The sequence below is a fragment of the Phyllostomus discolor genome, chromosome 1, assembly GCF_004126475.2.
Source record: "Phyllostomus discolor isolate MPI-MPIP mPhyDis1 chromosome 1, mPhyDis1.pri.v3, whole genome shotgun sequence".
NCBI classification, from domain to species: domain Eukaryota; kingdom Metazoa; phylum Chordata; class Mammalia; order Chiroptera; family Phyllostomidae; genus Phyllostomus; species Phyllostomus discolor.
In genome coordinates this window covers 36,677,941-36,695,371 of record NC_040903.2, presented here as the reverse complement: position 1 = coordinate 36,695,371, position 17,431 = coordinate 36,677,941, and the positions used below count along the sequence as shown (strand labels likewise).

The 17,431-nt window shown below is 34.3% G+C and overlaps 1 long non-coding RNA gene across 1 annotated transcript; it reads left to right on the top strand.

Moving 5' to 3' along the window:
* Positions 1-5,161: 5,161 nt before the first annotated feature.
* LOC118499587 lies at positions 5,162-16,750 on the top strand. The gene is made up of 2 exons (XR_004902085.1): positions 5,162-5,348; positions 16,458-16,750. It is a non-coding gene; the product is annotated as an uncharacterized LOC118499587 (long non-coding RNA).
* Positions 16,751-17,431: the final 681 nt, after the last annotated feature.

Sequence of the window (17,431 nt, the reverse complement as noted above, 5' to 3'; positions counted from 1 at the left end):
AAAGTAGCTATAGTAAACACATGGAGATAGTTTTCTTTTTCACACACAAAAAATGTTCTCTTAAAGGTAATGGAGAGAGTCTTGAAGTATATGGAAGCACATGATAGTAAAACCTAAAATGCTTTTAAGGAATTTTTGGTAGAAATATGGACATTAAAGGTTATTCTAGTGAGAACTAAAAGAAATTAACAGAGCTGTACAAAAGCTCCTCCCATCTTGGAAGACACATATATTGTAATAAACATAATGTTGCTAGAAACATGAATACTAACGGCATTTCTGGTGAGTCCTCAGATGGAAATGAGGAACATGTTGTTGGAAACTGGAGGAAAGGTTATTTTTGTTACAAAGTGGCATGAAACTTGGCCGATTGTTTACTGCTATTGAGTGAAAGGTAGAACTTGGAAATGATTAATTAAGATATATATCTGAGGAGATTTCAAAGCCAGATATAGAAGGCACAGCCTGATTTCTCCTTACTGCTTATAGTATTTTGTGAGAGGAGAGAGATAAATTGAGAAATGACTGGTTAAGTACAAAGAAACCAGCACTTGATGATTTGGAAAATTCTCAGCTGATCCAGATAGCATGTTCTGGGAAAAGGGCCAAGGGTGTAGTCGAACAACCATTTATTAAGGTGAACGTTAGGCATGTGATTAGGCCATGTGATTTATGGACCTAACACCCTTCTCAGCAGAATCCAGAAACAGAGGTAGACTTATCCAGAAAGAATCTATGGAGAACCCTGGTGTCTAATAGCATGAATCCCCTCAAAATTAATGGAAGACATACAAGGGATTTGAGAATTTTATACCAGCAGAAACACTGACAGCTTGGACTGAAAGGGACAGAGATGGGATGGATGTCTCTTGTCTTAAGCCACCAATTTTGTTTTAATTTATTGTAGAAGTCCTGGGAAATTAACATAGTGTCTAAGAGAAGGAAAACTTCATGAAACAGTTTCATGCCTTAAGGAAGAATATAATCTATAATGGAAGGCAGAAGTCTGAGATTAGCTATATGTGACTCTTAATCTTTTGAAAAGAACTCTAATGTCTTACACATCAAGTTCAAGTAGAAAAGACAAGTGCCTGTCTATATCCATTTCCATTGACATTATCACATCCATACTATATATCTATATTTATAATTATGTATTCATTGCTCTCTTGCTCTAAAAGAATGAATGCAGAAGAGCATAGGAAAAGAAGGGAAAAATCAAGAAAACAAGGTATACCAAGGAAAGTATAAAACAAACAAAAATGGTTCAAGAACATTCTAGGTTAGATTGCAGGTAGACAAAGTGGTTGACAACTTATATCCCTGAGTGTTACATAGGCAAAGTAAATGAAAGAAACACATCAAATGCTTATATGTTGAACCCAAGAATATTTTTTATTTATTTATACAAAGAATGTATTCTCTCAAACTTTTCTTGAAGCTACTATTTCAAAATATTTTCTGGTTCCATTAAAATTCATTTTCCCACTTTTGACTGAGACATTATTATAGCTACATAGCCTTTGTGACACCTACCTAACTCTCCCATCGTGCTGTAAAAATAGCTGTAGATAATCAATAAGGTAATGAGCAAGGCTGTATTTTATTTACAGGAAAAAAATACAGGGTAGATTTGTCCTATGACACCTGGCTTACTGATTTCTGCTCTAGATGACAACAAAATTAATAATACTTTTCTTCTCTACCAAAAATATGTATAGACATCTATGCAATATAGTGCCTAGCATTAAATTCAAAGTCTGGGCTACATGTATACAGAATATGGCAGTAGTTCATCCTACTAGGTAGGTTTCTAAAACTCTTAACCCTGATCCTTCTAACACACTGCTGTACCGATGAGCAGTTCTGAATGTGTTAGTGTTCTGCAAAAAATATTTTCATAAGATTTCCCTGTAATAACAGAAGGAAATTCAAACCCCCAGCCTCCCAGCCTCCCAGCCTCCAGGCTTCCTTAAAATTATTCCCATTATGCCCTTTAACACATTTTATTAAATTGAAATACTGCCTTCATCCAGTCTCTCTTTGGTCATTTTTTTTTCTTTCCAATTTAATACATCTGTATTCACAGCTAACTGAAATGTCACTTTTCCTCTTTTTTTTTCTAATACAAATGCTTTTCATCCCCCAAGTAGATATCTTTCTTGTTAGAACTTCTACATTTATTTTATTCATACTTTATTTATGGGACTTTATTATTACATTCTGCTTGTATTCTTTGTATCTCTTTCATTATAATACGATTTTTGAAGATAGTGCTGGTGTCGGACTCATCTTTATTTGTTCTCAAAAATCTCACTATGTGCCAAGTACACATTTTTTAACAAATGTATTAGGGAAAACGGTAATATAGCTTTATTTGGAAGATAAAATTCTATTTTATTTATAGATTTACTGTTAGTCACCCTATTTTGCATAGAACTTAAATCATATTGCCTGAGGTATTTTTTCCTTGCTGCAGCTATATTATGCATAGGCAATGCACACATACACACATATGTAACCTTTCATATTCTTTAAAGAAATATTTGATTAAACATGGAAATCCTTGAAGTAGAAGGATCTGTTTAAAATGAAATGAAGGCATGTTCAAGAACAGGAATGTAGACATCAACAACAACCTTGATTTTCAGGTTTTAATCTGTACAATGATGGTACAATATCTCCCTTATAGAGTTCCTGTTAGGACTAAGTGCTTAGCACAGATGAGGTATATAATTGGTACCTCAGTTAATTTTGAGTTTTAGAATCATTAATCCATAGTGAGTGGCAGCCATATATATATTATGTGTAATATATATAACACTGTTATATAACACTATATATAATATATAATACTATACATATAATGTATAATACTATATATAATGGTGTACACAGTTCCAGACTTGGGCAATCATCATTAATATTACTGTAATAATTCTCACTGTTCAAATAACTCAGGCTTGATTTTCATTTGTATTACTTTCTATACTTTATGGAAACAACTTTTAAGATGCCCCATTGCAGCAACCACAGCAAGTACTAGATGTGGTTCCTATGCAGTGTCAATGACAACAACTCCAAACACATTAACATGTATAGAGCCCGGAGTTAACTGAGCAATTTAGAAATCACACAAGTTGTAATAAGTCAGCATTATTATTTATGTTGAGTAAAGCAATTTATACCAGAATAAAAAATATTTAGGGATTGAAAAAAATCAGAATCTATTTTCAACAGAGAAACACCATACATTTTCAGTTAGTTTTTATTTTTCTCTTAAAATGAGATGCTTCTCTGTCTTCATCTTTTCATAAATTGAAGAAAAATAGTTTAAATTTAACAGATTAGAGTTATCTTGTTTCATTTCATAAATATAATTCATTAATAAATAAAACATCCTAGGCCATAGCAAAATAAACAACAACAATAGCACAGTACCTGCTAAACATGGAAAATTAGTCCATTTTCCTCCTATGCTTAGACATTAATACTTCTTTTTTTGGTGTACAGTGCACACTTTCCATTCCAAATGTGAATTCCTTGAGGATCAGATTCTTGATAATTGAGTTAGTTTCTGGCTTACAAAGCCGCTGCCTCTGTGGGAACTCAGTTTTTGGAAGCAATAATTGCATCTAAGTCCACCGTTGCTGCTACAAACCACTAAACTGAACCGTTAAAACTTGGCACATACTTTTAATGCAGAGTTTCAATATTTCAGTACTAGTTTAATATGCACCAGTTTAATTATAAATCAGGTTTTCTACCATATCAAATTTCAAGAAGCTTCTCTAAATACAGAAGTACTGAATATCTCATGTTTTCTTACCAGTACACAATTTAACTATAATTTTTGGAAAAGCATTGCTCTTGAGTCACCCAGGCAAGAGATACTGCTGTTAGGCCTCAGGGTCTTCAGTGAGGGAATATCTAGTTGAATGAAAAGGGAAAAACAGTAACTAGCGTGGTGGAACACTTCAGGCCTGGCACCCTGAAGCTAGCTAGTAGGCCAAAATTAAAGTAGTAGCCTCTACATGCCAGGGTCTAAATGAACAACCTCAGATGATTGCAGGAGTGCACTGTGGACTAAGACCACATAGAAATACAGTAGCTTGTAGTCTTATGAGTCAAGAGATCTCACGTCAAAAATAAATGTTTTTTGTTACAGACATATTTTCTTCTAAGCCAGTGGAGTGAAGTTACCTATTTACCTCCATCATTACTGACTGGCTGCTTAAATGGTTCTCAATTATTTTTATCAGCCCAAAGGTCCAAATGTCCTGGATATTAGGTATTCAGTCTTGCAGAATTCTCACCACTGTTACCACTTTCTGCTGGATTTTGTACTATAGTGATCCCAATAAAACTCAAGAAATTTCAATTCAAAAAACAATAATCAATGTTATGCATGCATGTACAAACACATAAAGTACAGAAAAAAACCCTGAGATATCACTTGGTAAAAATATTTACAAATAAATAATATAAAACTATCTGTGTCATTTTATTAATGTTTCAATTTGTTTGATATTAAAAATGCTATATAAAATTGTGATAAAATGAAGATAATCATTCAACTCTAGATATGCATCTCTGTGAACTGGAAACAAACATATTCATTTGTGCTATAGTTTCACTTACTATAAATAACATTTTAACATTTATTCAAGTTAGTAGGAGGTGGAGAGAGAAAGAAAGAGAAAGTGGAAGAGAGGGAGGGAGAGGGAGAGAACAAGATGCAAGCCATATGAAACAGAGAAGAGACCTGTGCAGAGAAAGAAAAGTTACAAATACCTTAATAATTTAGACCCTAGGAATTATGACTCTTTTGCAATAGTTACGAGTGAATGTAAGAGAAGTGCTAAGAGGTCAATTATTACAGGTTACAGGAGTCACACCTTTCAGGGGTTTGAGTTTTTAAATTAAGGACATAAGGGTATTTAGAACTCTAAATAAGAAGAGTGGGGTTTGACAGACTTTGGATAAATCTTGATTCAGGGAGATCTGGCCAGGTCGCTGGTCAGAGGAGGGGCCGAGTGAGGGAGGGGTTGCAGGAAATGCTGGAGGCTGTGGGAATGAAGCCTTGCATTGCTAGTGTGGCTTGTGACAGGTTTTCCTACCCCTGGCTAAAAGAGTGTGCAACAGGCTGCACTCCCAGGTAAACAAACGAGCACAGCATCACATTACCTGGGCAACTGAGCTAGTGTGGTGTGTTAGGACAGATTCCATCACCGGCAGACACACTGCAGGGAGAAGCCTTGCCAGAATTTGTGCAGACTGGAGAGCATGACTGATGGAGGACAAAACCCTCCAGTTCTGGATTGAAGGGGAAACTAGATGTCACAGAGGTACATGTACCTTAAGGTTAACATGGCAGCAGAAGGAGGGGAAGACTTGACAGTCTAACCTACAGATGTTAGGGGCTGGGGAAGCTGGACTCTTCCAGAGTGCAAGTAATTTTGGGCTCAGAGATTTAAAGGAAAGGAGGGCAGAGTCTTGGTCCTTCTCCTTGCTTGTCTAGCCTGGATCCAGGTAGCTCTGAGGCTAAGTCTTGCATGGTGACCTGGACCCCAGAGATGTAGGCCCCCATGGTGGCCTGGACCCCAGAGATGTATGCCCCCATGGAGGCCCACGGGAAGCCAAATGTCTTCTGAGTTACGTGGATGGTCCTGGATCCCACCTTTCTCTTCCTCTGAGATCAGTGCACAGACATGCAGGCTGGAGTGTTTGCTGGCTCTGGGACTGGGGCAGCCTCTGCCAGCCCCACAGACCAAAACCCTCTCTGCATGACTGGCTGCAGAGTTCTGCAGAGGCCCAGGCCCAGCCTGGCGACGGCTGTGCCAGCCCCACATTCAGGTGCTCCATGGAGCGAGCCTGGAGCTGGAAAGCAGTCCACCCAGCAGCCTCCTGCTGCAGAAGGACAGATAGGGATGGAGCAGGGTTTTTGGATACTGTTTGTGATTCTGGGTATAGCTGGATTTTTGTGTGTCAGATTGGCATGGAGTTGGGAAGTCTCTGCTCCCCAGAACTGTGCAACATTTTGATAAAGACCTTTTTCCTTCCCCATCAACCTTAGTTTTATTCCACAGTTTGTTGGCAGGTAGCTGAACCCCATTTATATTTGATAATAATCTCAGCTCCTGCATTTACAGCTTTATTTCCTTGGCCAAATTTGTTCAATATTTTCAGGTTTGGTTTGTTCACATGTAAAACAGGAATAATTTATCTACTCCAAAAATTATTATAGAAATTAAGTGGAAAAGTAAATATTGACTGTTCTGGGGTAATTAACATACTGCTGGCATCAGTACATCCTGTTTAATGTCGGCGCTCTTTCTCATTTTCTTTTCTCAACAGATGACAACTAGAACTGTACACATAAATGAAAATTCACTTGCACAGCCTAGAGTTGGGATTATTCTTGTGTTGATTTGTGTAAAAATCCTACTACTAATATAACCAACTTGTGAATTAAATGCTTCTTACTGATTTAGTTCATTTTTCTGTTTATTATCTGAAACCTCAGTCTCTTTCATATGAATAGCAGTGTAGGCCAATGCCTTCACCCCGGAATGTTGCTATGTAAATATAAGGCTTCTCGTCTCATTTTGTTGGGTTAACCACATCCTGGTTAACCCAACAAAACCCAACCATATTACCCTGGTAATATGAGAAGTCCTTTAGATTTTTATTTTTTTGTCTTGGTCTCAACTTGTTATTATTCTTAAAAGTGGCCCATGTATATCACTATGCAAAATACTTTTTGAAAATGTATCACAGATAGTTGCAGTGGACGGAGCTTGAACCACTGTGTTCTGGACTTTTCTCCAAGCTGACCTTAGTATATTGTTGGTATTTTTATATGGAGTTTCAAACTTCACCCTTGTTTAGCTCATGGATTTCATCTTGTGTTTATGATAACCCTGAGACTCCAAGCTAATGTCTTGCTGAAATTTTGACAGAGTCTGTGTATAGAGTCCAACCAAGCTCTCAGTATAGTAATTGATGTCAGTCTAGCTTGTCTGATACCTAGCCATCACTACTTTCCTTTTCAAATATTTATCAGCTTCTTTAAATAATTCACTTAATGATTTGGTCTGGATCTAGGTTCATTAGTGTGTATTTTTTATTTTATTTTTTCCCTTTCAAAAATTGAAATGTCATTTCCCCTTATCTTTTCTTTCACAGCTTTCCAGTTAGCCATAATTACTCAAAAATTACTACCAATGCCTTTACAATTTTACTACAACTTTTCTCAGTGGCCTGAGAGTAATTGTTTCTGTAGCTGAAGATAAAATTCACTGAAGAACACATAGGTATTTTTTTTTACTATCTCGTCAATCATGTTTAACTTCTGTTCAGATTATACATTCATCCTACCTTTTTTTAGGATGAAGATTTCTGCTTCTTGAATGAGACCAGAATGGTAAAAATCAGGTCTTATTACTCCCTGTCTGATAAATTTACTACTCCAAGCTGTGAGTATATCCTTTCTTTACTCCTCTTACTCAGGTGTAACTAGACATTCTCATCTTCCCTCCCTTTTTCTACCATGTCATTTTTATGGAACTCAAGGCATTCTGGGTAGGCATATTTGATCCTGGGAACACATCATAGTTCCTTTCACAAAGAATTCAATTGTTAGGCACAACCAAATGTATTTATGATGCAATTTTAGTTATAATCTATACTCAAATGTGTGCTACTTGATAGCTATAGGAGATGTTGGCTGTACTCTGTGTCAAATAAAATAATATTTGAACCTCTTTAAATGTTGTTTGAAAGGGTAACACTGGAGGACTTGTGGATTTCAACTTTACTATTTAGAGTTTCCTCAACCAAACTATATGAGAGTATGTCCAAAATATTCTAAGAATTTTGAAAGTAAAAATCAATAACCACTATCTTAAGTAGTGTTTCCTGGGAAACAGATTATGAGGTAGAAATTTGCATGCCTGTAGTTTATTAGGAAGTACTCTTTGAATCAGTATTTATTATGGAGTGAAGGAAGAAAGATGGGGATCAGGTGGAGGTTGTAATGCTTTGGAGGAAGTTCTGAATTTGAGAGGTCCTTATTTTAGGCAAGATGGTTGGGATTTCATACCTTTGCATTGATCAGATAAGGATGAGGACTGCCCCTGAGATGAAGACATAGCCTCAAGTGAAGTAGTTCCCTTTAGTTCAGGGCTTTGTTTGGAAAACGAATCTCTCAATCCTGAGGACTATCTGGAACACAGTAGTGCCTACTGCAATTTACCTGTAGGCACTAAGATTCATTCCCTTCCTGTAATAATAAACTGACCCCATCATTGAAATTCTTATCAGTCCTATTTCCGGGGAAATTGATCAAAGGAAACTTGGAAGATAAACAATAAGCCATCCATTGCAGTGGGTCTTAGCACTGCAACTGTATTCATCTCTTTCCTCTACTGCTTATTCTAGCATCCCTTCATCTTTGTTTAGAAACTCTAATGAATAGGTACCTTACTAGGTGGAGTGACCTAGACACTCATCCCTTAAAACAATCGTCTGTGTCCTCCCTCATCAAGCCTTTCTCATGCTGTATCTGCTGTATTTATCAACATATGGTAAAATATGCAAGCAGATGACCCTTAAGAGCACATTTATTATTGTCTTGAAGGTTTCTTGTTCTTGGGGAACTTAGTCTCTCAGGAACATTTTTGTGGCACATCTATCTTGCTCCTAGGATTGATGTGTTCTATTAATTATCGCCATTCCTCTGTGTGTCTCAGACTACCCTGGCTGCCATCTGACTTGGACACTCATCCATAAAGGATGCCCAATCACTATGCCTCTACTTGATCTCTGCTAGTAGGGGATTCAGTTATATAGCATTTCTATCCTCATTTCTAGCCTGAAGAACACAACCTCTACTGAGATTCTTAAGAAAGCTGTTGTGTTCTTCCTAGAGCATTCCTTGTTTCCATTGTAAATGAACTGTCTTTTACATTCTTGAATGGAGATTAGTCAGCTGGTGAGCTCCATGTCCTCAAGCTGTGTATCTATTCCAACATGCCAACTTTGCTGTGCCAATGACTCTCTACCATGGCAGTTCTAGAATTTCTATTTCATGTAATGTGGATCATCTATCACTGTTTGCTTCTAAGAGTCATTCTAGTTGTGTATTAATACCATGTCGTGGGACCTTATCAAGGTTTCAAATCCTGTATCATAGGAGAGCGTTCCATATTGATAATTTGTCATTTATCCAAATTTATATACCACAGTCCTGGATCCAGTACTTTGGGCTCCATTCCCAAGCATGTTCTCTGTACTTCTGCTGGTACATGTATTGCAGCTCCCTTAAGTTATTAGCAGACTTGAAATTCTCCTGACCAAATTACATTTCCTTGTAATCCTACTTATCTAGTGGCTGGTATAAGGGATGAGGATAGAACCTGAGGGGACAGTGTATTGTCTGGTGAAGCAGGGGCCTCTGTATCCTTTTCTTGGAGGAAGAAAAACAAGTATTAGTGAGAGAAATGAGTTACTTCTGTAACACTAGAGAGTCCAGAAGGACCTGGGTTCTCAAAAATTTTGAATACTGTAATCCTGATGTTCTTATCTACAAATCTCAGTGTCTCATTCCTTCCCAGTGAGGAATCTGATTTTAATTTATTAGCTCCAATAAAATCTTAATAAAGTCCTGGGCAAGATCTTAAACTTTCTTTGTTCTCTGGCTGTAGGAGATAATAGTCTCTTTAATAAGCTCCCAAGTGGTCCATGTTCCTGTCACATTTTATCTTGTGTTGGTAGAAAATCAACTTTATTGTTCTCCTCCAAATTATAAGTGGCCCTCCAAAAATAATCATTCATTTTCATGGTTCTTACAAGTACTTTTCCCCAAAACCTCACAAACACCTGAGGTTCTATTTGCCAGTGTATTCCTTTACTTTGGTAAACCATCCCTATTTATCACCAGTGAAAGCTGGGGGAATGAATGGCTGAATCTATAAGGGGTCATCTGGGCAGTGTACTATAGCATACACTGCCTAATATCATAAAGTTTACAACATAGCAGAATACAACTTATTTCCATTAGGGGGGTGTAATATAATAGGGCAATATAATGGAATGTTGTACTATCAATTATATTTTCAGCCAACATGGTAATGATACACTGAGTGAAAAATATAAAATGCCCCAAAAATATAGCCACAAAAATTTTAATATGTTGATAAAAACTTTTGTCTTTGTTATTCACCTGGTTTCTAGAGTATTGAAGTAATACCAGTGATGACACTTTAAGTTTCAGGCAACAGAATACCCAAGAAGTAACTTAAATAATGTAGACATGTATTACTTCATAGATCAGTGAAGTGTGAGATAAGCATTTTACAGGGTTAGTTCAGAAACTCAACCATTTCAATAGGAGGCTAGGGGCTTTTCTATTTTCACTCTGTCCTTGGAGAAACCCCAAGAATTGCATCCTGACAAAAGTGTTTCACAAACAGGAAGTGGGTGGGGGTAAAAATGAATTCTCTTCTATCCATTTCTGTCAGAAATAATTTTTTACTGAGTTCCTTATGTCTATTATCCAGAAATTTTTCACTTGATTACTCTTAGAAATTCAAAAAGGGATACAATTACTACATTTGGCAGAAGTCACCTAATTAATTGCCTGAAACAGGGCTCATTGGTTCCCATACCTACTAAATTAGCATGTATAAGGAAAAGAAGGGGGAAATAATTGTTTCATAGGAAGTTTCTTTTGCCACAGATACCATAGGGAAATCAGACTCACGTGTAAATTAGGATGTGGAACATGAGATGTTCACATTTAAGAAATAGTGGGAGTGATTGTACCAAACAAAATTTTATTAACTCCCACAAGAACAATTTTTTAAAATGTGGAAAACACTGTTTTGAGAGAGTTTGAACAAACCTAATGTTTTAGTGATTGTGACATATTATTTAATATTTTGCATTCAAATACTGTCATGATCTTAATGTATGGCATATTAGTATGCCAATTGAAAATGATGACAACTAAATTTTTACTTTACTGTTGCTTTTCTCCTTAAGTATTCAAAATGTTCTGGTATTTCAGCAAGATAATTAAGCATATGGCTATTGTGGAGAGCACACTACCCTTGCTTTTCTCTGTCCTACAACATACACACACAATCACAGCACCACTGTCCTTAGATCTAGACACAGCCTTCAGCTAGAGTATGTTTTAAAGGAACTGATGTATTTCAAATTGTTTACAAATGAATGAACTTAGTATCTGTTTCCATAACTTCTCTTACTCTTTTCTTCTAGCCCTTTAATGCAGCTTAGTTTGGCTTTCCGTCAATAAGAGTACCCAGGCCTAGAGCAGTTTTGGCTTGCGCCTTCTAATAACTCTCCACACTTTTAACATTGCTCCTCATTCTTATTTCTTTGGCTTCACTTCTTTGTTTTGGTAACTGAACCAGCACTTACTGAAGTGTGGCTACAGGTCTCCCTCCTACGGACCTTCCTCAGTTTAGCTTGCCAGCTGAGTGGCTAGAAAACTCAAGTTCAACCTTTTACTGTAAGATTTTAAAGTTTTTTTTCCCTACATTTAATTTTTTGAAAATCTAAATTTTTAAAGATTGAACAAACCAATATTATTCAGAAAGATATTCCACAAAGAAGTATCTCTAAAAGAAAAAATAGCTCCTATATATGTTTAAATTATAAGCTTTATTTTTTTCAATGAAAATTAACTGTCACTTTATATGTTTGAATTTGTTTTTCTCCCAAGGGAACCATTTAAGATTTTCTACAATGTTATATGTTTTAAAGGGTCTGGCTAATCATTATATTTTTATCTCACAGTATTCAAATTTCAATGTGAATATGGATATATCACATATAATATACTCATTAATATGAATTTTTTAAATTTAAAATATGCTTTGTTTTTATTATTTTACTTTACTTATCACCCACACATGACGTAAATAATGGGAATACAAAGAATAAATGTAATATTGAGTAAAAACTAATGTGGATTTCCTGTCACGGAGAATCATGTATTAATCTGCACTCCACTCAAGTAGCTTTTCATCAAAGTTTATGAAATAATCAATTTTTCCCATAAATACAGGATATAGTTGCAATAGCTTTAGCTGTATACTCTTGCAGAGCATTATGATTATTGCATTAGAACAAACTGACTCTAGGTGGTTTTTCCTAGAAATCAATGGGAATCATTGAAGAATTATAAGCAAGAGTAACAGAATCAGTTAAGTTATTCCTGTGTCATGGTAGAGAATGAATCAGACAAGAAAAAGCATTTAAGTAAGGGAAACAGCCAGGGATTATACTAGTCTAGAAATTGCTGGATAATCCATAACTTTGATACCCAGGAGGCCCCTAGAACTTCCTTAAATTATTCAGTGTCAAAAGATAACTGACAAATTGAGGGAGTTCAGCCATCATGTAGTTGTGGGGCACCAGCAATAGAACTGATTGAAAAATACAGGTTCTGAAGTCAGGTAACTTGGGTTTGTAGCTAGCACTTCCACACATGACCTGTGACCTTAGACAGGGGATCATCTCTTTTTCTAAGCCTCTGCTTACATACCTGTAAAATGAAGAGAATTGGGGATGGTGACCCATTAACCATCGCTCATAAAGTGATGGCAAATTAAATTAGATTAAGCAGCGATCCTTACAATGGCATTGGGAAGAAAGTATATCATTATGGTTTTAAAGGTAAGTGTATTTTTTGCTGTTCTATGAACACGTTAATTTAAACAAATAAAACTTTTTCATCTTTTAAATCATCCTTTCCTCATGTTTCCGATACTTCTATTTTATCTACAAAAATGTATCTTTCTTAAATAATAAATTCAGCGTATGAAAACTTATATAGTCTGACAAATTATAATTAATTCTGAAAATTTCATCTGTAATCTTGAAAGGATATATATATGTGTGTGTGTAACCCTAGAGAGAGGTAGTTGGTCAAAAAGCTTGGTTTTTTTTTGCACGATAACTATAATGCTTAGTGGTCTTTAACTTCACTTGAAAGAATTTTGCTAGATTTTATTGTGATAGCTGTCATATCAGTGTGCATTAAAAACATCAAAATTGGTGAAAGAATTTTGCTAGATTTTATTGTGATAGCTGTCATATCAGTGTGCATTAAAAACATCAAAATTGGTGAATTTTTGTAGTTGTTTTAATATTGAAGATGAAAGTAAATATGCAACATTTTTTGGCATATTATGCTTTATCATTTTAAGAAAGGTAAAAATGCAACTGAAATGCAAAAAAAAAAAAGATTTGTGCAGTATATAGAGACATGATTGAACATGTCTAAAGTGGTTTACAAAGTTTTTTGGTACTATTGATAATTGGACAAATAATTCTTCGTGGTGGGGCTGCTTTATGCATTGAAAGATGTTTAGCAGCACCCTGGCCTCTACCCACTATAAGGGAAAAGCAGGAGATATCTGACAAACTCAGAGTATCCAAATCAATAAAGTTACTAGTGAAAATGAAAAGTGTGTCTCTTATTTTATGTTAGGTAATTGTGGTACACTTTAGAATTTCTTTGAAACTTTACTCAATATTTTTTATTGCATTAGCCATTTTAACATTACTTTTCTAATTAATGTCATTTTTAAATATGCTTGTCATAGTTCTCAGTAAGCATTTAATATCCAGTTATGATAAAAACATTCAACAAAACAGGTATAGAAGAAACATACCTCAACATAATAATGGCTACATATGACATAATCATAGCAGACAATTATGTCAATGGTGAGAGGCTGAAAACTTTTTGTCTAAGATCAGGAGCAAGACAAGGGTAACCCTTCTCATATTCCTATTCAACCGAGTACTGGAAGTAGTAGCCAGAGAAATCAAGAAAGAAAAATAAAAGTCATCAGAATTGGAATGAAAGAAGTAAAACTGTTTTTATTTACAGATGACATAATTTTATATATTAATGTGCAAAACTCAGTAGTGTTTCTATACCTTAACAATAAATTATCTGAAACACAAATAAAGAAAATAATCCCTTTTACAATAACATCAAAAACAATAACATATTTAGGAATAACTTTTACCAGGAAGGCAAAAATTCTCTACACTGAAAACTGCAAAATATTAATGAAAGAAATTAAAGTGATACAAATGAATGCAAAGGTATCCTGAATTCTTCAACTGAAGAATTAGTATTGTTAAAATGTCCATACTACTCAGTGCTATTGGTAAAGTCAATGCAACGTCTACAAAGATTCCAATTGCATTGCTCACAGAAGTAGAACGATCCTAAAATTTATGAGGAACCACAAAAGACCCCAAATAGTGAAAGCAATTCCAAGAAAGAAGAATGAAGTGGTAGGCATGATACATTTTTTTCAACTTACATTATAAAGTTATAGTAATCAAAACAGTATGTGTTGGCATAAAAACAAGAACATAGCCCAATGGAACAGAATCAATAACCCAGAAATAACCCTATGTATATATGGTCAATTAATATTTGACAAGGAAGCCAATAATATGCATTGTAGAAAAGACTCTTTTCAATTAATGGTGCTGGAAAAGATGAATATTCTCATCTAAAAGAATAAAACTAGACTTTTATCTTTACACCACTCACCAAAATTAATTCTAAATGGATTAAACACTTAAAAGTAAGTACTGAAGCCATAAAAATCCTAGTAGAAATAATGGAAAAAAGCCTTTTGACATGGGTCTTTAGAATGATTTTTTGCTTATGAAACCTAAACCATATGCAGCAAAAACAAAGTAAACAAGATGGACTACAACAAACTAAAAACCTCTGCATAATCAAAGAAATGACCAACAAAATTAAAAGATGAGAATAGGGGAAAATAGTTGCAAATCATATATCTGATAAGGGGTTAATGTTCAAAACACATATAAAAATTACATACAATTCAATAGCAAAAAAACAAAAACAACAACAAAACACCCAAAACCAATGAAAAGTGGGCAAAGGACTTGAATAGAGATTTTTCCAAGGACATTCAAATGGCCAAAAGGTCCATGAAAATGTGACCTACATTACAAATTATTAGAAAAAAATACAAAAGGTATAAACTTCCAGATATAAGATAAATAATTACTGCGGATATAATGCACAACATGACTACAGTATAAGACATTTGAGTGTTGCTAAGAGAGTAGATCCTAAAAGTTTGCATCAAAATGAAAAAAAATGTTTTTTGTACTTATGTATAATGATGGTTGTTAACTAAACTTACTGTGGCAATTATTTCACAATATGTATCAGGTAAATTATTATACTGTATACATAAACTTACACACTGTTATATGTCCATTGAAGTCAATAAAATTTAAAGAATATAAAGTAATAGGAATACAAGAAAACTTCAGGCATAATAATTCTGTCTGTGTTATTTGCATGTATCATTGTTTGTATTCTGGCTCAGTATACAAATATTGTATTTGTTATATATTGTGATTAAGAAGTTTTGAAGTTACTAGGAAAAAATATACATTAAGTTTTTGTTTGTCTTTTAAGTCAGAAATCATTTAAAAGCACTTTCATCATTTAATAATAAGTGCTCAGTATAATATATTTGAAAGTAACTTTATATAATCAACTTGTCCCTACCCTTCTCTTTTGAAAAAGTTTAAAATATGTTCACTAAAACTGTAAAGGTCTAAATACAATCTGAATAATTAATAGTCTATTATGAGGATTTCATACCAGCTATTACAATTTTAGAATAAATCATTAATGTCATTATTATACAAATAGAAATGGATTTAACTGGTGACAGAACTAGGAATTTAATCAAAAACTTCTTTTATTTTTAGTCTCAGTTGTATTTAAGACAATAGTGTCATGGAATTTTAAAGAACACTTGAATAAACAACCTTAAGTACCTTTAAAATACAAGATAATATTAAAGCTCTGTGACAATTTGCATTATGTTCCATTAAACATAATAAAAATCCTTATTTCTTTGTTTTTCTAGAACTTGAAATAATATTAGCCCTAATTTTGACTTTCTAGATAAATTATCAACTTACAAATAAGTATTAATTATTCACAAATGTTCCTGAATACATATTTCTATATATCTTCATGTTGAATTAGTAAAGTCACTTTTATAATTTCTTTAAATGAAATGTAAGATTTTTAATTTAAATAAAAAGTATGAGAATTTGGCTTATATCACATGATTCAATGAAAAAGCTACACAGAGTTTAATACATACATAATTTTTTTCTATTTTATTTTATTAAGAATCATAGCATGCAGCAATTCCAGCATTCCCTGACAACCAAAGGATTATCTAGGTCAAAATGACCATTTAACAGGAACTCAATGTGGAGTGCAATGTGTATTTTAGTAAAGATTTTCATTTTTGCAAGGTCCAATGAGTAATGCTATGCATTAAAAGTCAATTTCTTTGTGAATTTAGTGATCAAATATGTCACTGTATTTACAGGTCAATAGATCTGAGTTCATCTGGTAGTGGCAGGGCTTGCAATAGTGAGTACGGAGAAGAAACCTGAGTCCCCAAATGAGAAGCAGCCCTGCTCCCATTGAACTGTACTGGCCATGTGCCTCCACTTCCTATTCACGTTTATTCACCAAGCGTTCTGGTGGTTGCCTATGCTACAGATGGAATGCAAAACAATAAAATTATGATTGCTGGTACACATCTTGAAGTAATAGAATTCCTTGTTAGTACTTTGTATCCAGCTGTGATGTCCGAAATAAACTGAACGTAGTTTTTAATTGGGCTGGCTGATTCCATGAATATATGATCCTTTGGTGTCTGAAGCCAAGGTCATGTGTAACTTTATAATAGTTTCTTACTCATAGCATTTCTTTATAAAATTGTATAAAGGTATTTTAAAATGATATCCAAGAACAAAGTGCTCATTTTAAATAAAATATTTTCTCTTCATTTAGAACATAGCTTTGAATAGGCTATTTCAGTTGACATTTCCTTGGTATTTTGGAAACAACTTAGTTGGTTTCTTGCTGCATTAGAGCTGGAAGGATGGTGGCAACCGACTTTGGAAGTCATGAAAACTATAACTGAATATCATGCACCAAATTTGAAAAAATAACTGCATAAGTAAGGTGTAAAAGTGACAACAAATATTGGAAATTAATATAGATGATAGGAATACTATCTAAAAAATGTTTAAATAATAAATATATGACCGAAGAAATTTTCTCTAGGGAAAACAAATTTCTAAACTGTTTTTCTACTTATTGAGATTACTGGAAAGGTGAACTTTACCAAAAAGTCTGATGGTATTAAAAGGTAAAATTCAGTTTCAATGTTTCTATTAATTTTTGTGCCATTTAAAGGCATGGGACAAATGGCTTTTTTTTTTTTTTTTTTTGGTCCGTAGTGGAGAACACATTTTCATTGCTTTTTTGTTTTTTTTTCTGAGAGAGAGAAAT